The sequence below is a fragment of the Globicephala melas genome, chromosome 16 (genome assembly GCF_963455315.2).
Source record: "Globicephala melas chromosome 16, mGloMel1.2, whole genome shotgun sequence".
In the NCBI taxonomy this organism is placed as follows: Eukaryota; Metazoa; Chordata; class Mammalia; order Artiodactyla; family Delphinidae; genus Globicephala; species Globicephala melas.
In genome coordinates, this window is record NC_083329.1 from 68,997,673 (window position 1) to 69,020,540 (window position 22,868).

Here is a 22,868-nt window from a genome sequence, read left to right on the forward strand (position 1 = left end):
TGACTCACTGAAATATGACTCCACCATCTCCTTCTCCCTTAAATTAGGCCTGCTGATCTTCCTCCAAAATGTTTCTCCCATCTGTCCCCTTCATTTGTTTTCTACAGTCTGAGTTTTGTTTAGGCCCTCACTATTTCTTGACCAGGCTATTAAAGTAGCCTTCTGATTGGCCTCTCTGTTGTTGTCCACTTGGTACTCTGCTCCCAGAAAAATGTATCTCAAATATAACTCAGAGAATATTACTCCTCCCCTCAAGAACTTTCAGTGGCTCCCTATTGCCTATAGGGTAACATTCAAATGTCTCAGCTGGGAAGATTAAAACTTCCTTCAAAATTTGATCTCAACTATGTTCCCAGCCTTACCTCCCATTTCTCCCTGATAGGTATCTGTCGTGCCAGCCAAGCCTGTACTCCTGCTGAATCTGCCCTTCCTCCTGCTAAAGCTGGCACATACCTCCTTATCATGAACTCCTCCTCCCCAGCCCCATCTTCTCTCCCTGAAATCCCACCCAGCCTCTAAGATCCAGCTGAAATTCCACCTCCTCCATCCACCCTTTCTTGTTTCTCCAAATTGAATACTCTCTACATTCTGCTTTCTGAAATGACAGTGTAAGGCACATATAAGTGAAGATGAAAACTACGAGAGCAGTATAGCTGGCACTGATAATGGCCTATTCTGTTTTCTGGCACTGTATACTGTGCTCTTTACTCACATCATCTCATTTAATCCTCATTTAAGTTCATATGAGATATGAACTTTCTGTTTTACAGATGAGAAAGCCAACTTTGTGAGGTTACATAAATTGTTCAATATCACATAGCTTATTTTCTGTCTTATATAAATTACTTGTATACCCGCTTTTCTTTCCTCTAAATAGATATCTCACTGAGAAGAGGGAGCATTCCTTGTTCGGGTATGACCACCTGTTCTAGGCTTATGCTGTACCTTGTGCATGGTGGGCAATAAATCACCGATTTACTGAAAAATCTCAGAATTCACAATTTTTGCCACCAGATTGTTTTGCCTTGTTCTTTGGTGGATTTTATTTGTCTGTTTATATATCAAGCATACACCTGTGTTCTATGTAATGTAAGCATGGGGGGTGGGCAGGGAGGGAGGAGTATTTCTGAAAAGATTGGCATAAGTTGACTCCTGTATTCCTTCTGTTATTGTTTGAGAGATGATCTTTATTTGACAGTGGTTCCTAAAGTCCACGAACCCATATCCCCTGCGTCGGCAGACGGACTCTCAACCACTGCGCCACCAGGGAAGCCCGGCATATTCTTTTTTAAAGTAGGGCATTGGCTGATACACAATGAGGGAGGCCTGTCTCTTTGGAAAAATTTAATGCAGCCGGGGTTGGGGTGGGAATTATTCAAAAAGCTACTCAAATGACTTATTAAACAAAAATTCGGTAGCATAGATTCAAGGTCATGAGCTAGAGCCTTGAGGTCAGAAGGAGCTTGGTTCCATTGGAAAAAATAAGGCTGACCTTTTAGGAGGGCAGCTTTGTGAAGATGGCTGTATAGATAACACCTCAGGATTCAGTGCAGAGGGACACATTTTTTGGTAAATGCATTCAGTTGCCTTTGCTCTGACTTCAGAGCTGCGAGAGCTGTGGGAACCGCTGCTCCCGGATTTGAGAATTTGAGATGGCTTTCAAAGAACCAAGGGCTCCTTATGCAGCCCCACTTCCGGGTGGCCATTTCGTATTCCTGTGAGGGGCCCAGGGAACAGAGATGGAAGTGTCTAAGATGCGGGGGAGGAGGGAGGAAGTTCAGGAAAGAGTCTAGGGCAACGAGACTGCTTGTCAAACGAGTGGAGGAGTCGGGGCGGCGGGGGGTGGGTGGGTGGGAACAGCCATTCAGCATTTATCTTTCTTTTTCCTGAGTACCTTGTCCAGGAGCCATTCCTATGACCCTTGATGAAGGATGGTCACTATAATGAAGTCCTCCCCTTTCTGCATAAAGGGACAACAAATGCCCTATTCCTAAGGGGGCCTGGGTTTGAAGGATTTTCTACACTGGGCATGAAGTCCTGTTGCTCTCTCCGCACTGCCCTGGCTTTGGTCAGAGTCATTCTGGGTCATAGATATGGCAGAGATAACGGGTCACCATGGGATTGTACTCTCCTCACAGCATTACTGTGCTCAGTGCCTTGACTGGGCGTAGCTCACTGGGCTGCATGGACACAGACAACTCAGCCTGCATTGGCAACCTCACCACCCTGGCCCCCAGCTGTTCAGGCCTGGGCCCGGGGAAGCCAGTGACGTCGATCTGCTGGCCAACACTGGGTAGGGAGATCCTGAGTCCTTCTCTTGTTGGCCCCATGGATAGGCTGAGCAGGCAGCCATTTATGCGCTACGGTTCAAAGAATGCTGAAAGATAGGGCAACTGTTTAATTTATTATCCACGTGGGGTCACTTTGGAGAGTAAAAAGGGACAGTAAATTATAAATATGTTGGGGTCACAGGCAAAAACTAGCGTTGTCTGACAAACCTGGGATCACTATACTGAAAGCTACCTTGGTCTTAATTAAATTTAACATTTCCTAAGTACCTCTGCACCAGACATTGTTCCCTTCCATAGTAGGGCACAGACATGTCCACAAATAAATAACATGACAGAGGGTTAAATGCAATGATGGAACAAGTGCAAAGGCCACAAAAGGAGGGCAAGGTCACCATCTGGGGCAGTGACAGGGAGGGTGGATAGGGAAGGTTTCAGTCAAGGAGATTTGAAAGACCAATGTTTCATAGACATATAGATAGGGACGGGGGCTCTAGAAGGGGAGAACTGCAGCTGTGAAGTCACAGGTAATTGAAGGTACACAGCACGTTGCAGAGATTGTTAAGAAGTGTGGCACTGGTGGAAAGTAGAGTGTGAAGCAGCAGTGTCAGGAGGTGGAAGCTAAATGGAAGGCAGGTCAGGAACAGCCCTGTAGGCCATGCTAGCCGGCTTGGACATATCTGCTTAGGGCAGGCCCGGCAAACTGCAGCCCATATGGGCTAAATCCATTCTGCTATTTGGTTTTGAAAAATCAAGTATTATTGGAATACAACCAAACTTATTCATGCTTTCACACTACAACAGCAGAGTTGAGTAGTTACAACATAGACTATATATGGCCTACAAAACCTAAAATACCTGCTCTTTCTTTTCACGGAAAGTTTGGCGATGCCTGGCTAAAAGCCATGGTGGAAATACTGAAGGGCTTTAAATAATAATGTAAACATATCTCTGATTAAGAAAGATCTCATGGGATAGGAGGGAGGATAGAGTTGTTGGGGAAGAAAGATGGGGACCTACTGTGATAGACTTTATTCATGCAATTAACCTTTATTGAGGGCCCACTATATGCTAGACACTCTGCTAGGCTGGAAGCTCAGAGGTGAATACACAACCCTCTTCATGACCCTCGCGAATCAGACAAGAAAAGGTAAGGATCTGGACCAAGGCAGTAGAAACGAGGATGGATAGGAGAGGTTTAGAGAGATGGAGCTGGAGAGTCAGGGCTCCAGGTTTGGGACAGTTGTTGGTGGTGCCCTTCTCTGAAATGAGGACACTCCAGGAGAAGGAGGCTTACTTCCACTTAGCTCCTCCCTGGCCTCCTTGAACTCACTACATTTGCTCTGTTACATAACATTGTTAGGTGCTTTCTAAAGACATAGATGTTTTGACTGGATTCAGCTTTATCTAATACTGATACCTGAACAAGAACTAATTTTATAGAGTGTACACCATCCTCATTCATTTTCATCTAGAAAAGAGCCAAGTCCTACATAGTTTGGAAGAAAAGGTCCCCCATGGGCCCATGGAAAACTTATGCTACAGCTACTTCCCTGAGCCAGCAGGTAGAAGGGACTGACTCCCTCATGCTGGTAAACTCAGTAACAGATTGGCTCCCCTGACCATAGTAGGTGCTCAACAAATGTGCATTGGATGAAAATCTGAGATTGAATCACTTAGGGTCCTGGCAAAAATAGATAGTACATCAAGGGCTTCCATCCAGTCTGTTTAGTGGAGGGGCTATTTACAACGGTGAGGGCAAGTGAGTAGAAGCATTGGGCATGGTGACACAACCAGAGACTAGCAACAGTGGAAACCGTGCCCTTTTCTCGACCTGGAGGGGAGGGAAAGATGTCACTAAGCCCAGTGTGAGTCATATCCATGAAAGAGCAGGGGCTGAGCTGAGGCTCTAAGGAATTTCAGCCACTAAGGAACCTACAACCTAGTATGGAGGGAGAGGGGGCAGAAGGGGAAAGTGGGAGAGTAAAGACTCCTACTCTCTGATCTGCTTGTGTCTCTGTTGGCTGACCCTCATCAGAGGCCTCAGAGCAGGGGAGCCAGGACAACACCGGGGGTAGTGGCCATCCTCCCAGCACACAGAGCTGGGAAAAAGAGCCTCTTTTTGATTTCTTTTAGTTTTGCAGAACTTGGGTCTCATCACACTTGCAGTATTGAATTATTAGCAGCAGTATTGAAGTACTTGGATAGACGTATCATTATTTAGCTAAATAAATATTCACTGGTTGTATATTCCTGCAAGTAGCTCTGACACTCCTAACAAGTGCCAGGTGCTTTACTGTGAGTCACGGACAAAGATGGCTAGAGCAGGGGTCCCCAGCCCCCGGGCTGCGAACCACTACTGGTCTTCGCCTGTTAGGAACCTGGCCGCACAGCAAGTGAGTGGTGGACAATCAAGTGAAGCTTCATCTGCCGCTCCACATCGCTCTCTGTGCAGCCTGAACCGTCCCCCCTCATCGTGCGCATCACCGCCTGAACCATCCCCCCGTCCCCACATCCCCCATCCGTGGAAAAATTGTCTTCCATGAAACTGGTCCCTGGTGCCAAAAAAGGTTTGGGGACCACTGGAGAGGATCCTGCACAGACAGAGCCATATGTGAGCATTTTTGTGCAGAAAGCTTTCTGCATATTCCAGTATCATAGATTACTGGAAGTGGAATCCCGTGCCAAGGGGGATTCACAGTTCACCTTTTGATAAGTTCACAGTTCACCTTTTGACAGTTTGCTTTCTTGTATACTCCAAAAAGGCTCTAAAGTATTTGAGCTTGTCTATTTTACCACAGCGTCTTTCTCCCTGGTCACCAGTGAGCTTAAGCATCTTTTCATATGTTGATCAGTCCTTTGTCATTTTTCTTTTGTGAAACATAGTGGTTTAGTGCTTGGTGTTTGAAGCCAAGACTGCTTTGTGAATTCAGACCCTGTCTTTGCCACTTATTTGCTGTGTGACCTTAGGCAAGTTATTTTTCCCCCATTCCTCATCTGTGAATTGGAGAAATGAGGCTATCTACCCTTTGGGGTTTTGGAGACTGGTAAGTACTTAGACATGCCTAACATATAGTGACCTTGATGTAAGGATTAGCTATCATACTTGCCTGCATTGTTTGTCCATTTTCCTCTCCCAATGTTATTGAAGTATGACCAAGGCTGAGGACCAACAGGCAGAAGGGAGCCCATTTCTGCAGCTCCTATCTTATTTCTGAAATGGTCTGCTGTCCCTGTAACATGACCCTGCAGTGACATGGTAACACTTTACTTCCTACCTGGATCACAGACAACCGCATGTTTAGAGCGGGGCGGAAGGTTCATCTGAGCGCATTTGTTCAGGCGTCTTTGGGGTCCTGAGCTGTCAGAATTTGACCAGAGGTTCTCCCAGAGTCCATTTTGCCCCAGGGAGGGACAGCCAGCTCTGGTGCATTCACTACTCTGGGCAAGCCTGGAGGCCTTTCGAGCTTGGCCAGCCTTTTCTCAGGCAGCCGCCAGATGGAACTGCTCTGAGCTCTGGGCCTGTGGGAGGCCAGGTGCTCTGTGCCCTCACTTGCAGCAGCAGCTGAGGGCTGTGGTTGTGGCTGCCTGAGCTATTGCTGCTGTTGGGGAGATCACACGCCCACAAGGGGAATGCCTCAAGTTGCTGAAAAAAAATTTTTTGAAGCAGGAAGAGAAGAGCTGCTTCCTTTGTAGGCCAGCCTCACTGTTACGCAACTCTGACTGTACGTTTTCTGACTTTCGGTACAAGTGAAGGTCACCTTAAGATAAATTGAAATTCTTATATCAAGGTCACAGGAAAGTTCAAGTGTGTAAGCATGTTTTAGGTGTTGCTTGGAGATGAATGTATGTATAGCGTCCTACAGTGAGACTGAGGCTTACACGGGCAATGCCAGGAAGTCACCGTCTCCATCCAGCATAGCCAGCACCAGCACCTGCATCACTTTCTTTATTGATGCCACTACATGCCAGGAATTGCCTGACGTGTCAGCTCTCATTCTCATAGTCATAGAGCAAGGAAGATATTATACCAGTTTCAATGATGAGGAAATCAAAGTTCAGAAAGTTTAACTGTCGTGACCAAGATTCTTCAGCCAGAAAGTGGCAAGTCACATTTTGAAAACATCTTTTTGATGTTATCAAAGTTTGTGTTCTTTCCACTGCCCCATGCATGTAGTTGCAGAATTTAGAATTGGAAGGGACTTTAGAGTTCGGAATTTCTTTGTGCCCAAGATCACGAAGTTAGTTATTGGCGACATTAGAACTAATATCTTCTATCTCCTAGACAAGTATTACTTTTTCTAGCAGATGAGTTTGTCTCATGAAAATCTTAGCTAAAAAATTGCTAGGTGAATAAGCAACGTGTAGTAGTTGGGAGTCAGCTGGGGAAGGTAGAAAGGGGTTATAGGTTGTGGATTCAGATTTTGTTCTGCCACTTCCTAGCTGTGTGGGCAAGTTACACAAGCCTCAGTTTATCATCTGTAAAATGGCAGTAATAATAATACCGAAATAAAAATACTGAAAATGAGTTGATGTAAGCCATATAGTATGTACTAGGTAGTTAAGTTATCCGTCCCTAGAAGAACGATTTTGAAATAGTGTTGGATACAAGACTTTTTTTCAAACTCAGGTTAGCTTGAAAGTGAGATCTGAAAAGGCAGGGCTGTTTGTTGAAACTGGAAGCTTAGTTAAGAGCACAGGCTCTAGAATCAAGACTGTGTGCATTCACACACCAGTCAAAATGGCTATCATCAAAAAATCCACAAACAAGAAATGCTGGAGAGGGTGTGGAAGGAAGGGAACCCTCTTGCACTGTTGGTGGGAATGTAAGTTGGTGCATCTACTGTGGAGAACAGTATGGAGATTCCTTAAAAACTAAAAGTAGAGCTACCATGTGATCTAGCAATCCACTCCTGGCATATATCTGGAGAAAAACATGGTCCAAAAGGATACATGCACCCCAGTGTTCATTGCAGCACTGCTAACAATAGCCAAGAGATGGAAGCAACCTAAATGTCCATCGACAGGGAAATGGATAAAGAAGGCGTGGTACATATATACAATGGAATATTACTCAGCCACTAAAACGAATGAAATAATGCCATTTGCAGCAACATGGATAGACCTAGAGATTGTCATACTGAGTAAAGTAAGTCAAACAAAGAGAAATATCATATGATATCACTTATATGTGGAACCTAAAAATAAATGATACAAATGAACTTATGTATGAAACAGAAACAGACTCATAGACTTAGAGAATGAACTTATGGTTACCAGGGGGAAGGGATAGTTAGGGAGTTTGGGATTGACATGTATACATTGCTATATTTAAAATGGATAACCAACAAAGACCTACTGTATAGTACAGGGAACTCTGCTCAATATTATGTTACAACCTAAATGGGAAAAGAATTTGAAAAAGAATAGATACATGTATATGTATAACTGAATCACTTTGCAGTACACCTGAAACTATCACAACATTGTTAATCAGCTCTACTTTAATATAAAATAAAAAGTTAAAAAAGAAAGACTGTGAGCATTCAAATATCAGCTTTGTCACTGGATAACAGTGCGACCTCAGGCAAGTCACCTAATCTCTCTGTGTCTCAATCACTCATCTGTGATTGAGAGTAATCATGATATTTATCTCATTAGGGCTGTGCATGGATTACATGAGGCAATGCAGGAAAAGGATGAGCATGGCATATTGACACAGTAGATTCCCAGCAAATGATCGTCATTGTAATAATTAAAAAACCTAGGATCTGAGAGTGGAACTTATATCATAAAGTAACAATAAATACAAAAGCAGAAAGATCAGCTCTATGGATTCAGAGTACATTTTTAAAATAGAAATTTACTGTCCTGTCTATACACAGCTTGATTTTGCGGGGAAGCTCTAATACTGATTGATGCAGTTTGGCCAACCATTTAACAAGTTGGCTTTCGAAAAATATGTCATGATTTGGCTGAAGACACACAAAAGGGGGACCTGCCCTCTACACACTAGTGATAGAAATGAGAATTATTACTACTTTTCTAGAGGACAGTTGAATAATATATAAAAAGTCTTAAAAATGTGTATGCTCTTTGATCCATTCTTTAGCTTTACTTAACAGTCAAGGATGTCCACAAAGGCTCACTCATTTATTTATTCAAAAAATACTTATTAAGTACCTACTATGTGCCCTTACTAGGCTCCGGAGATAGCACAGAGAAAAATGGAGTCACAGCACTGCTCTCATGAAACTAATAATCTAGAAGGGAAGATCACCATTAGACAAAGAATTACATGGCCAATTAAGTAATCATACCTATGTTAAAAGCAATGAAGGAGCTGTGTAGGGACTATGCCCACAAACAACCAAGAGGTTTGATCTAGCCTGGGCAGTATAGGAAGGCCTCTTGGAGGAAGATGCATTTTGGCTAAGTCCTGAGACACAGCATGCTTGAAGGAGCACTCCAAGCAGATGAAGAATCGTATGCCAAGGCCATGATCCTCCCAGCTGCCATGTGGCAAAGGATTTGGAGGGGGCTATGAGGAGCCTGGTTGGAAAGCTTCAACCACACAGATGTCCATCACATAATTATTTACAAGAATGAAAAGCTAAAAGAACAAAAACAAAACCCTAAATGTCTAACAATAAAGAATTGGTTAAATAAATTATGGTACATCCAGTCAAAGCAATAAAGTAGCCCTACATAGCCTCTTGTAGCATAGAAGAAATGCATGATATATTGTTTCATGAACAAAATTTACAAAACTGTAAACACTGTAATCCTATTTTTAGTATGCATAGGCACAGAGAAATGTGGGAGCCCCTATGCCAACATGTTAACAGTAGTTATCTCTGGATGGTGGTATAATAGGATTTTTCATTTTCTTCTCTTTTGTTTATCCATACTTTACAGTGACCACACACACACAGACACACACACACACACACAGTATGACTATGTTACTTTTGTAACAGGAAACCTTTTTTTTTTGAAGGTTATACTAGGTTAGCAGTTTAATACAGTGGTGAAGTGTAGGCACCTCCAGAGGTGTCAGACTTGGCTTTGCCTCCACCCATCTCAACATTGGGACCCCAGGAACATTTCCATGAGCCTAACTTGCCACTCTGCAAAGTGCGTTGTGATTCTTGTGAAGATTAAATAACGTAAGGCCTACAAAGTGCTTAGTACAGAGTCTGGCCCATTAGTAAAAGCTCAGCAATATTAGCTAATAATATTGAAAAGAAATACAACCAACATCTACAAACATTCACACCCATAAGAGTTTCTTTAGGCTGCTTGCTTTTGCATTTAGGACAGTGTCAGGGGAAGAGGGTCACAATCTACAATCGTGATTGCTCATATTGTACCTGCTTGGATAGCAGGGAGGGGTGAGGGAGAGTGCCCAGAAATAGGCTGGGTGGAGCCGACCAAAGGTTTCCATGGCAAACCACATGACTGGCAGATTCTCTCCACAGCCCACCCCCAATTCCTCTCCTCCTCTCTCTCTACCTCCTACCCTTTCCTCTCACTTTCTTCCCACCACCTCCTTCCTATTGTCTATGCTGACTGTAAATTCCCTGAGGCCTTGGGACAGGTTGTACATCAGCTCCCCATAGCCAGCACCTACTGCTGTGTTGTGTACAGCTGCCCCCCCCTTGTCTGTTGTAAGCAGGGTGCCCTATTGGAGATTTCCCCCATTGGGTGTGTCGTTGAATAGGTGTGGTAGTGGTGGTGCGGAGGAATGGAAGGGATAGACAGATGCAAGAGATATTTCAAAGGAAAATAAAAGATCTTGGTGAAGGATGAAGAGAACACAAACTTTGGAGTCAAACAGACCTGAGTTTGAATCCCAGTTCTATTTTTTTAAACTACTTTTATCTCTGTTTTCTAACCTCAGGCAAATTCTTTAACCCCTCTAAGCCTTTGTTTCCTTATTTAAAGATGGAGATAATATTGCCTACCTCCTTGCCTGTTGTGAGGATTAAATGAGGCAAGGTATGAAAATACCCAGCGTGGTGCCTGGCATCCTATTTAGATTAGTTTTCTTTTCTCCTCTCCAGGGTTCTGAGAGTGGGGTTGATGGAGGAATGGTGATATCCTTCAGAAAACTAGGAAGCAGAAAGCCACCTTGTTTTGTTGGTGAAGATGAGTGTGACTTCGGACATGTTGACTTTGAGATGCTGTTAAGATAGCTAGTTGGAAATGTCCATCCAATAACTAAAATTAGGGATAGCAGAAATTTCTGAACCATTTTCGTAGTTTATGTCCATATTTATAGGTGTAGATAGGAGGAGATGAGAGCTGTGAAAGGGAGAGCACAGAGAGGAAAAAAAGAAAAACAATGTTCTGAGTTCAAGATTGTGGAGGGAGCAGTTTCAAAGTTTGATACAGGGTGATGAATGGATGAGGTTGGGAGAAGTTCAAAGTCACCAGAAGTAAGAAAGTCAAGAAACTAAAACATACACTTGTTTTTGTCACAAGGAAAAAAAATTCTTGAGATCCTTCAACATAATCCACCTGCCAGAGCCAATGTAAGCTCTGTTCTCTCTGAACATACCTGGCACATTCCCCTCTCTGCACTGTTACCCACCATCCAGGAAGCTCTACCAAGATGGTGACAACCCTTCTAGGTCCAGTACAGGTCTTACTTCTGTGAATACTTTCTCCACTCTCCAGCTGACCCCAGTCTAACTCTCTTGCCTCTAAATTCCTAAAGCATTTCTTGACTACTGCTTTTTTAGCATTTATTCTTCATGCCTGGGATGGAAAGTGAATTTCATCCCACATGCCAATACTGGTCAACTCCCAGTAGCTGCTCAGAGAGGAAGTCTAAGACATTTTCCAGATTCAGTGGGAAGAAGCCATGGTTGATATGCATGTCTGTCAGGAGCTCTGGTGTGGAGAGGGTAGCCCATGTCCTGGGTATTTTCCAGCCATAATGGCTATCTTAGTTTGAGTTCCCCAAAAGAAGATGCCGAGACAAAGGTGAAGGTGCAGGTAGTTTATCTGGGAACCACAAATGACGCAATGCAGAAGATGAGACAAAGAGGGAGAAAAGTAAAATGTGGGTTACCACTGGATACAGGGTGATGAATGGATGAGGTTGGGAGTTTCCCACACTCCTTCTGAGGACTCTCTGGGAAACTGTGTTGTCTCCTCAGGACCCTCCACTGGAATATGGGAGGCTGGGCATTGATCCACCCACTCTCATCCCCTGTTGACTGACGGTTGCCCCCAGTGGTGCCAGAGCAAACCCTCAGGCAGAGAACAAGAACGGTATGAACACCTGAGTGAAAAGTTGCCAGAATGTGATAAAGGGTCTCTCTCAGTTGAAGCCAGGTGAAGATAGACTGGGCATCCACAGGTCTGCTACAATGGCTTGGTCACGCTGCTTTTTCAGTGCTTTTCTTCTTATTTCTGTTAGCTGCTTGAAGGCAGAGCCCCATGAAAAGCATATGCACAATGCCTAACACCTAAAAAGTGTTCAGTCAATATGTAGTCAATGATTGTTGATTAACCTATGAAGAGAGAGAAAAGGGAGAACGATTAGATTCATCATTTGGAGTTTCTTGTTTAAAGCCCAAGATTGTGCTGATTGAATTACCTGCTATAAAATCCAGCTATTTGGCCAAAGCAGCGTGCTTCTAATCTAGACCATTTTCATCACACAGGCATCGCTTAGAAGTCCAGAGAACAAGAGAGACAGCCTGCTCCCAAGAAAACAACTCTGGGTTCTAAGAAAAAATGGAGGATGATTTAATGAAAGCACTTGGACTCAGAGACTGCCCCCTCCTACGAATGGAGCAGGGTGAATTGCCCTGCGAGGCCTCTGAAAGGGCTTCCTTAAGATGGGGTAATGGGTCAACCAGTCACAAAAATATGATGCCTTTTACATTTTAAAACTATCCTTTGAAGTCAAAAGCACCTCTTCCTTCAACTTTCTTGGATAATGAGTGCTAACCAAACAAAATAAAAATGCTTTAAAAGGTGTACATCCCTGCAGTAATCTGTATCAGAATCTCACTGCTATGAACTGAATTATGCCCCCCAAAAATTCATATGCTGAAGCCCTAAACCCTAATGTGATTATATTTAGAGATAGGGCCTATAAGGAAGTAACTAAGGTTAAATGAGGCCGTAAGGGAAGGGCCCTGATCTGATAGATTAGTGTCCTTAAAAGAAGAGACCACAGCCAGTGCTCTTTCTGTCTGTCTGTCTGTCTCTTTCTGTGTCTCTGCCTCTTTCTCCCCCTCTATCTCTGTCTCTCTCCCCTCCTGCTTCCTTCACCCCCAACAGTGTGGACATAGCAAGAAGCCAGCTACCTACAGGCCAGGAAGAGATCCCTCACCAGAAACTGAATTGGCTGGCACCATGATACTGGATTTTCCAGCCTCCAGAACCATGAGAAAAAGCAGTTTCCGTTGTTTAAGCCACCCAATTTGTGGCATTTTGTTGTGGCAGACCAAGCTGACTAATACAATCACTCTAGTCCCTTCCCTAATGGTTCATGCTGAAGTCCCAGAAGCAGTGCTACCAAAATGAGTCTTCCACTGGAAGAGGGCTTTCTCATCTGAAAGTCTCACTACGATTTCTATCACAGCTTTGAAGGGGAATTTGACCAGGAATTTTTATGCGCATTCCAGAATTAGAGAACTGAGGTTCCCTGGGATTTAGCCCAATGCCCAGCTCATAGTAGAAGCTCAAAAAATGTTTGGTGGATGTAACCTTGGAGCATCCCATGCAATGGAGTATCTGACTTCTCTCCCAGAGCTCATTATTCTCAACACTGCCTTTTCCCTAATGTCACATAGTTTAAGGTACTAAGAAAGGGCTTCTCAAAGCTACCTGAAGTTGTAATTTGGGTTCAGAATCCTAGCTGAGTAATCTTGGGCTGGTTAAAGTTTTAGTTTGGGTTCCCCAAGAAAACTTCAAATCCAAGTAGTTTATTAGGGAGGTACAGGAGACACCTGTATGGTGGTGGGAAGATGACAGGGAAAGGAAGGCAGCCATTCAATTTGTGTTATCAAGCAGGTCACCGCTGTGAGCCACTGGAGCTTAATCCCCCTGGGGAACTCTGGGGATCAGGGTAGAACACATGCCTCAGAATTAAATCCCCACCCTGCCACTAAGGGGCGAGGGAGCCAGGGAATTTATACACCAACTCCTGTCAATTACTAGCTGATGGCTGCTCCTGGAGGATATTTATTCCCCAATAAATCTGTCATGCCGGAACACAGAAGGCTCCTGAGAACTTCTGGCCAGCAGAAGCTCTCAGGCCAAGTTTTGGCGTTTAGAAGTTGAACTGATAGATGCTGAAATAGTGAGGACCAAGGAGACATGGGTGGGACACAGAAAGCATCTGCCATCTGGAAAAGAAAGACTAGTACCCTATTCATTAGATGAGCTGATATTTGCAATGTACTTAGAACAATGTATGGTATACAAATGCTCTGAGTGTGGCAGATTGTATTTTCCGTACACAGACAGAAATTTTCTGGTCCCATATGCTCTTCAAGAACCTTGACATTCCCTATTATGGAGTGGAGTCTACTTCCCCTCTCCTTGAACCCAGTGGGACTTTGTGACTGCCTTGATGAACACAACGCTGCAGAAGTGAAGCTCTGGCTTCCAAGGCTAGGTCATATGGGTCTGCCTGTCACTCTGTCTCTCTCGGTCTGTCTTTCTCTGTACATGAATATGTATGTGCGCGCACACACACACACATACCTTGGGAGCCCTACCCTGAAGCTACTACTCTGGAGAGATCACACTAAGAGACAACGTAGGAACAGAGAGAGATCGCCAAGGAGCCTCAGCTGTTGGAGTTGTCCCAGATCGGGTGCCTGCTGGGTGAGCAAAGAAGCCTTTGAGATGATCTCAGCCACAGTTGCCTTATAGCCACAACCGCAGGAGAGACCCTGAGCCAGATATGCCCAGTTAGGCTGGACCTCAATCCCTGATCCACAGAAACCAGGAGAGATAATAAGTAATATTGTTATTTTAAGACACTAAGTTTTGAGATAAATTCTATGTAGCCATAGTAACTGAAACAGTGCTTGATAAATAAAATAAATACAATCTCACCTCCTCTACTCACAACCCCTCCTGAGATATGAAAGGAAACCTTCATATTCTGGATTTCACATTCTAGCAGATGGTTTTAGCCCAAGCTCATGTTTTTCTAAAAGTCAGATTTTCACAATGTCGATATGGTAAGGTTTTATGTTAAAGTTGATATGTTAAGGTTAATGTGCAAAGGTTAGGTTTAGTCCTGGATTGGACATTTTGGTGATTCCTCAGTACCCATTTTGCTTGTCTTCCATCAGTAGCAGCTTGGTGGTTTGATCGCTCACCTCCAGCTCCAGAAGTAGGCTATGAATGATCTAAGCCATCAGGGAATCCCAGGCCTCTTGCCAATGATTGGACCACACAAGTCAGGCACAAGCCAGTCAACACTTGGCTTTCCCCTAGGATTGGTTAGGGATGGTATAATCAGCGCCACATTCAGGACTTTTGCTGGGGATTCTGGGACATAGAAGCCTTCTTCTTCTGGGAAGTATTGGGTTTAGACTGCAAGCTGGAACCATTGCAGTCATTTTGGTACCATGAGGGAAACCAGCCTGAGGATGGAATCAACACACAAAAGAGGAAGATGGAAAGAAGTACATAGTCTAGAGCCTTGATCAAGCCATGCCTAAAGCCCAGACTACATCTGCATTTTCAGGTATGGGAGCCAGGAAGTTGCCTTTATTGCATAAACCACTTTGGTATGGATTTTCTCTTACTTATAACCAAAAGTGTCCTGATTAATTCAGGTATCGACATATCAGACATTGTCACTAGAATTAATCCATTAGTCTAGTGACTAATGTCACTAGAGCTGTTCTCTATAGGTGGAAGAGAGGAACAATATTTAATCTATATAAAATTTCCTAAGACTCTCTTCGGACATATTTCTATAAAACCTTGAGTTTTGCCAAGAAAATAGCTACCATGTTCCTGGCTACATCTTGGGTATAAGTGTGTACACATTCTGACATTAGTAAGGAAGGAGCTGTCCCCAGCCTTTCTCCTAGCTTCTGGTGGCCTCAGAAATTCCTTGGTTTGTGGATGGCCATCTTCTCCCTGTCTCTTCATATCATTTTCCCTCTCTGGGTGTCTATGTCCGGATTTCCCATTTTAAAAGGATACCAGTCATATTGGATTAGGGCGCATTCTAATGACCTCATTCTAACTCGATTACCTCTTTATGGACCTGATTTCTAAGTGAGGTCACATTCTGAAGTACTGGGGGTTAGGACTTCAACATATCTTTATTAGGGGACACAAGTCACACAGTGGGATAGAGGGATTGGCTTGAGAGGGTATATATGGAAATGACAAGACACCAAACATAGGAAAGTTAACAAAAACACTTTATCAAACACGATTTTGGAGTTGTCCATATGTAAGAATGCCTTGCTTTAATTTGTAGGAGAATGGAAAGTACAGGGTTCCTGACAGAGACACGTTTCTTTGCTGAGACCGGTGATGAGATGAAAGAATCAGAGCCAGGTTCCTGAAACACAGAGCCTGTGTTGCCTTTTTTTCTGGCCTAGATGTTTCCATTACAACAATCTCTGTTTTGTTGGGTGATTTTTTTTTCTTCAGGGGATACACACAAAGCTTTGACTTATATTATTCTCATTGCATCCAACTGAATGAAATTTATGAAACTTCTTGTACAGTGTGCTCATTGTTTGGCTTGGGATAATTGAAGTGTCAGGAATATTTGCTTATTGAAAACAACTCCAGAAGGCCCTGTAACCCAACAGGCTCGGGCTACACGGCATGCCACCCTTGGGACAGCTATGTCCTAATGCCTTTCACAGCAGGAGCATCTTCCCAGGTAAATTAATTTTAACACCTGGGGAGGGGCACTGGCTTAGGAGTCAGAGGGCCTTATTTCTAACAGGAACTTCACAGTTCACTTGCCATTTGACTGTAACTTTGAATAAATCATTTAACTTCTCTGGGCTTCAGAGTTAAGTAGACCTGAATAGCATGGTCTTATCTACTTCACAGGGATACTGTGTAGCTCAAAAGGGATAATCTATGTGCAAACACTTTATGAAGCAGAAAATGTTGTACAAATGTGTATAATTAATGATAAAAATTAATTATTTCTACTTCCACTCAGAGGATAATGTTGAACTAAGGAACTATAATAGGTCAATGTTCTGATGATTCTCCATTTTCTCCCCAAGATCTGTCTTCCACCCTTTTCTGCCCTGCTTTTTGCTCTAGGAGGCTGAATACTACAGACTGCATTAACTAGACCTTCCTCATCTTGTGGCTTCTGGTTGAGTTTGACCCATGAGGTGTGCTGATCAGAAATGAAAAGGTGGGAGGAGAGAAAGGTTTATACCTCTTGCTCTCTCTTTGGCCATTAGAGGTTTGGCAGCAGCTATGTTCTCCTACAGCCACAGCTCTGATTGGACAGCCTCTTCTACTCCTTTAGCCCTCACTGCACTTCAGGTAATATCAGTACCTCTTCTCCTCTTCAGGTTGGAGAGGATAACAGTCACCACTGTGGCTGAACCTAATGCCTGTAAACAGTCTCTTCATCCCTACTCGGTCCTTTGTGTGTGCCATGTGTTTCCTGCGGATGCTGACTATAGCCATCCTGACCAAAATGTGGGCACTAATTCAACTTCTTCTGAGTGAACGATTGTCTCTTTTCTTTCAGTTGGACTGTGTTGTCTCTTTAGCCATTGGGTCTGCAAAATGATTCTTCTCTTATAGAAATGACCATCATTGCATCTTGAAGAATTACAGGGATTTGGAGGTCTTTGCTCTTTCCCATCAGCAAATGGATACTTTCTTTAGGTTTACGGGAGGCTAGGTCTCTGCCTGTTCTTTCTCTGGTACCTCCTGCACCTCCCTGCATTTAGGCACTCCCCAAGTTCAGTCAGTCCTTCTCTCATGTCATCTACTTTGCTGTCAGCCAGCCCACAGGGAGCTTATCCCAGATCTTAACCTCTAGCCTCACCTCCTGACCCTGTGTCTTTAGTGGTACTCACTGAATCTCCACATGGATCATAGCCTCTTTTCTCTTTTTCACTCCCTGCCCCCAACTTCCCTATTTCTCTTCATGCTGCCCAGGCTGGAGTCTTGGCTCATCTTTAACATCTCCTTATGTGCAAGCAGGCACCGTGAACTAGTGCTTCTTCCCTTCAAAATAATTCTGTCGTTCCTCTTTGCACTCTCATTGTCTCAGTTCAGACCTCTCGGTACTTTGTGAATTTGTCACAGGATTTCCAATTGGCCTTCCTTTCTACAGTCTCTCCCCAGTTCAGTATAGCCCATAGACTTTCACCATGTTAGTTTTCCTGAATCTTGGCTTTTGTTGCACCCCTTCTCTTTGTGACCTTTGATAACTCTGCTGCCCACAAGACAGAATCTGAACTCCTGACCTTGGCATTCAAAGCAATGCACAATCTGCTTCTTGACCTATTTATTCCCTGACAAACCCTCTCTGCTCTCCTCACTCCCTTCTGGATATGCAAGGGCTTTCCAGTCTCCAGCCCAATGCTCACCTCGTACGCAGCTCCAGGAGTGACCCCTCCTGCCTCACGGTGTAAAACACCACCCATTTGTCACGATGAACCCCAATGCTACTTGCTCTCTGAAACCTTGACCACTATAAGCCACAGTGGTATTTCCCTCCTGTCAACTCGACGAAGTCCCAGGACATGTTTGTTGAACTGAAATTGTAACTCCTAAGGACATTGTTTACACTTGTCATTTGAGACTTATATATCATGTTTGGGCCACATGTGTCTTGCACAGTAGGGTTAGGGTTTACCATTTATTGAATGAACAAACAAATACCTGAAGTACGCTGGCTTATTCAAACTGCTGATTCATTAAGGGGTTGGGCACTCACGTGTATTTTGTGTATTAGTGGGTCTGTATGCCACATGCTCATTCAGATAGGCTTTGGGTCTAAAAAGGAATAGTGATGCTGGTGATGAGGATGATGATACAATGATGATAAGGATGATTAAAAACTGAAATGACTGCCATTTCCATTTATTGAGTACCTACTCTGTTCCAGTGCTTAACATACTTGATCTCTTTTTATGCTTATAATCAACATATGAAGTATTATTACTACCTCTATATATTAGGAAATGGAGGCTCAGAGCAATTAAGTAAATTGCCCAAAATCATATGTCTGGTGGGGAGCAAGGCTGAATTTGAACCCGGTCTGGTGATGCTAGTTTGTTCTACCAATCAAACATCAAGCAACCTGTGGAAGTCTACTGAAGGCATCCAAGGATGCATTGTGTGGAAATGCATATGTGGTACCATGTCCATCTTAGCTTCCTTCCAGTGAGGGCAGAGGCTTCTCGTGAAGATCTCTGTACCCCTCCAGTGATGCTGAGGACCGAGCCTTGCACATCAACAGCACTCAATAGTTTTTTCATTGATTCTAACCCACTGCATGCCTGAATTTCAAGTGTGTCTTGTGGAAGGACCTGGCCAGGATTGCACTATGGGTTCGCATAGGAATTGTTTTTCCATTCCACTCATATCATAAAACCTTTAGTTTATCTAATTACTTGTCTCTAGAGCTTTCCGCTTGATGGACCTTTGTACTGTTGTTGACTTAGCTAAACTGGCAGTGTTTCACAGAATCCTCTTCCTTGTATGGTTCCAGGTTAGGGCTGGCACAGGAGAAATTTTCTTGAGATGGGGAAGGCAGAAGGGATACAGCCACAACTCTCTGCAGGTTGTTGTGGGGTGCCAGGCGGGCCCCCTTACCTCATGCTGATCTAATGGCTTATCCTGTTGGCATGGAGCAGCACCTGGGCCTCCAGTTCCTTCAACTCCCACCCAGTCTCCTCCTTCAGATTCTCTGAGCTGCAAGCTTGCTGTGTGTGCAGTTCCATGGAGAAGGTGCCAGCTTTTGCAGGTCCCCTGCGTTGCCCAGTTTGGAGGTAATGAGAGACAGCCATGGGTTCTGGCCTGTGCTCATTGGTTCCAGTGTTTCCCACACTTCCAGTTTGCGCTCCTTCCCCCACTTTCCTGGGTTCCTTCCTGATTATCAGAGCCGCTGGACTTCAGGTCCCCACCGGACGCAGAGGCAACAGCCTGCCATCGAGTCCACCAGCTTCCGCAGCTTTTCAGGGTGTAATCTTTATAACAAATCTTTATTTCTGAATCAAGCAGCGGCTCTGCTTTTCTGATCAAACCCTAGCTGATACATCTCTCTTCCCCAGGCCCTCAGGATACAGTATCTTTGATCACATGGCCACCCCAAAGAAATTTGTTCCTGGTGATTGGGCAAAGTCACCCTCAAAGCAGGATTGGTGAGCCTCTCATACCCTTTCTCCTTCCCTCCCCACAAGACTGGTGTTGTTTCTGGAGGCAGGAGCTAAATCAGATCTGACTTGTAATGAAACCCAGTGTAAGATGCCTCAGAGTTATTAAAGGGTGTACCTGCCCATGCAAACCTGAGCTGAACTCAGCTTTGCTGTCACTGCTTTTGGAGGCTGTGGGCTACCTCCACCCCTTTGTGGTTGCTCTCAAACATCACTGGTCTCCGGCTCCTGTGCATGGAGATGGGCTTGTGATTAGTCACAGTCAGACTGGAGGAAGGGGTTGCCTATAGTAAGTGCTATGATCCCACAGGCTCTGAAGACTGATGTCTTCATCCAGGTGTTTTAATGTCTGAAATTTCACCATTAGAGAGTCATTCCTTTGGATTATTTTTCCTGATGTTTGTTATTAAAGTGACATTCACCTTTGATAAAGGGATCATCAGCAGAGTGTAATAGAAAGAACATGGCTTCTGGAATCGTATATCTCTGAACTCAAATCCTATCTCTGCCATTTAGAATACCTGTGAGACTGCAATAAAATAATTATTTAACCTCTTCAAGCTATAGTTTCCCTGCCTCTTAAAATGGAATAATCATAATATCCAGTTCAGGCTATGTCTTAGTCTGTTCAGGCTGCTATAACAAAAGTATCATAGACTGAGTGAGCAGCTTATAAATAATGGGAATTTATTCTCACAGTCCTGTAGGCTGGTGAGAATCTGCTTCCTGGTTCATAGACAGCCATCTTCTTGCTGTGTCCTCACATGGTGGAAGGTCTCTTTTTATAAGGGAACTATTCCCATTTATGACTCCACTTTCATGACCTAATCACCTCCCAGAGGCCCACCTCCTAATACCATCACATTGGAGATTATGAATTTTGGGGGAACACAAATATTCCATCCATAGCAGTATACAAGCAAACAAATGTGAAAGTACCTAGCACAATACCTGGCACATAGGTGAAACTGAGTAAATGTTAGCATTTACTCCTGATTTCCTTTTCTCAAAGTGAGTTATGCATTGGAATTCTTAAGTACTAGTGGGTTACTGTGCCTGTGTCACCATTATTGCACTCCTATCACAGTTAGGATCTAGTGGGTGAGTGTTAAGTATCTGCTATGAATATGTGTGTGTGTGTGTGTGTGTGTGTGTGTGTGTGTGTGTGTGTGTGTGTGTTTTAGAAAAGAGAAAGGTCACCAGAAGACCAGAAGATGAGATAAGTAAGTTTGGAAAGACTGGCTCATTTCCATCTACCTTTCTCCACTTCCACTGCCACCATTCCAATTCAAGTTGTCCTCTCTTTCGTGGATTATTTCAATAGTTTTACCTGGTTCTTTTGACTGTATTCTTATTTCTTTTTAGTATATACTCTTCTTAGAAACCAGTGATCTTTTCAAAGTGCAAATCAGATTTTATTTAAACCCATTGATTCTTCAAATTCTACTTGGCATTTGATCTAAACCCTAATCTTGGCCTGGAAAGCACTCCACATCCTGGCTCCAGTCTATCCCTCCTCCCTCAACTTAATTTCCCTCTTCTCCCCACAACTCATTACACTTTAGCTATGCTAGAACTCTCTGAGAATTTTGGATCCGTGAACTCGAGGCCTTTGCCCATGCTTCTCTCCTCTCTCCTCCCGCCCTACCACTTCTCTCTCCACCCTGTCTCTCCCTCCCTCCCCCTGGCCCCAATCTTCTGTCTGACTCCTACCCAAGCTTCACATCTTTGTTCATATGTAATTTCCTCAAGGAAACTTTCCTTGTTTCCTGATGGAACAAAATCAGGCCCACTTCTTATCTTTCTCATAGGAGAGCTCTTCTATGCTTTTCTTCTTACAGTCTATGTCACATTTCAAAATTATGGAATCGTGTGTAGTTCCTTTCCGAGTGTTGTCTCCTCTTACAGAGTGGGAATATGACAGTCTTGTTCCCTCTACTCTGTCACCAGCAGCTCGCCCACTGCCCCGCACACATAGGTCTCAGTGCCGCTTAATGATGAATGAATACAGAGCAATCCTGGGATAAATCTAACTGGATGGGATTCACATTTTCTCTCCCACAGGGTCATAGTTCTTGAGTTTGTGATCCCAGAGTCTTACAAAAGCCACCCAGATAACACAGATCCTGTTTGCCTCTGTATTTAATTTTTTGTTTGTATCCCTTTTCTTTTTAAATTGAGGCATAACAGAGTAAACTGCACAAATGTTAAGGGCGCAGATGGTGAATTTTTCATTGTATACACCCGTGGAACCACCACCCCAATGAAGATTCAGAATATCCCAGCATCTCGTAGGCTCCTTTGTACCCTTCTGATTCCATGACCTCCTCTCCCACCCCTGCCCTGGGCAGGTTAATCACTCTTCTGACCTCCATCACCATAGATTAGTTTTGTCTGCTTCAAAATTTTATGTAAATGGAATCATACAACTGGTATGTTTTTGTCTGCCTTCTTTTTTTCAACATGTTTTGGGATCCGATCATGTTACTGTGTATAGCAGTATGTTTTTTTTAAAAAAGTTATATGTTTAATTGTTGAGTATTATTTCACTGAATATATGTATGTATGTATATATATATGTATATATACGTACATGTATATATTACAGTTTATCCATTCTACTATTGTCCGACATTCAGTTGTTTTCAACTTTAGACTGTTATGAATAAAGCTGCTGTGAACTTTCATGCACATGTGTTTTGGTGGACACGTCTTTGGGGATAGAATGAGGAGTGGAACTGGTGGGTTTCTATCTTTAAACCAGGATCTTTTGATCTGTGGTGCATCTTTCAAAAAATTCTGGCACACCTCAATCTGAATTTACAGCTGAGGTAAGTCAGGGGTGATTATCCACATAGCATTAAGCTTCTTATTCGTGGGGAATCCTTCCTATGGCTTTTTAGTAATGGCATTCAGGGGTTTGTGTCAATGTCATTTAACAATTTGATACTGAGCCTGTGGGATGATAGGTCCAAGCAACTTAAAATTATACTCTTAACGTGACTCTGCCTATTGAAGCTTACTAAGGAACCATAATAAGTCATCTCAAAAATGGTCATCTGAGACAATAAAAAAATGTTATTCTATATGTTTAAATCATTGAGCTACAGAAGCATTTCCAGGCCACATGTTTTCAATTACAATGGTCCTAAGACAGTTGCTTTGACTGTTCCTATAAAATGCTTTAGCTATTCCTAATATGTCA

General features: G+C 43.5%; 1 long non-coding RNA gene across 2 annotated transcripts in view; it reads left to right on the plus strand.

Annotated features, from left to right (window-relative positions):
* Positions 1–22,868, plus strand: part of LOC115847936 (uncharacterized) — a 297,650-nt gene that overhangs the window by 129,865 nt on the left and 144,917 nt on the right. The gene's annotated exons all lie outside the window — the stretch shown is intronic.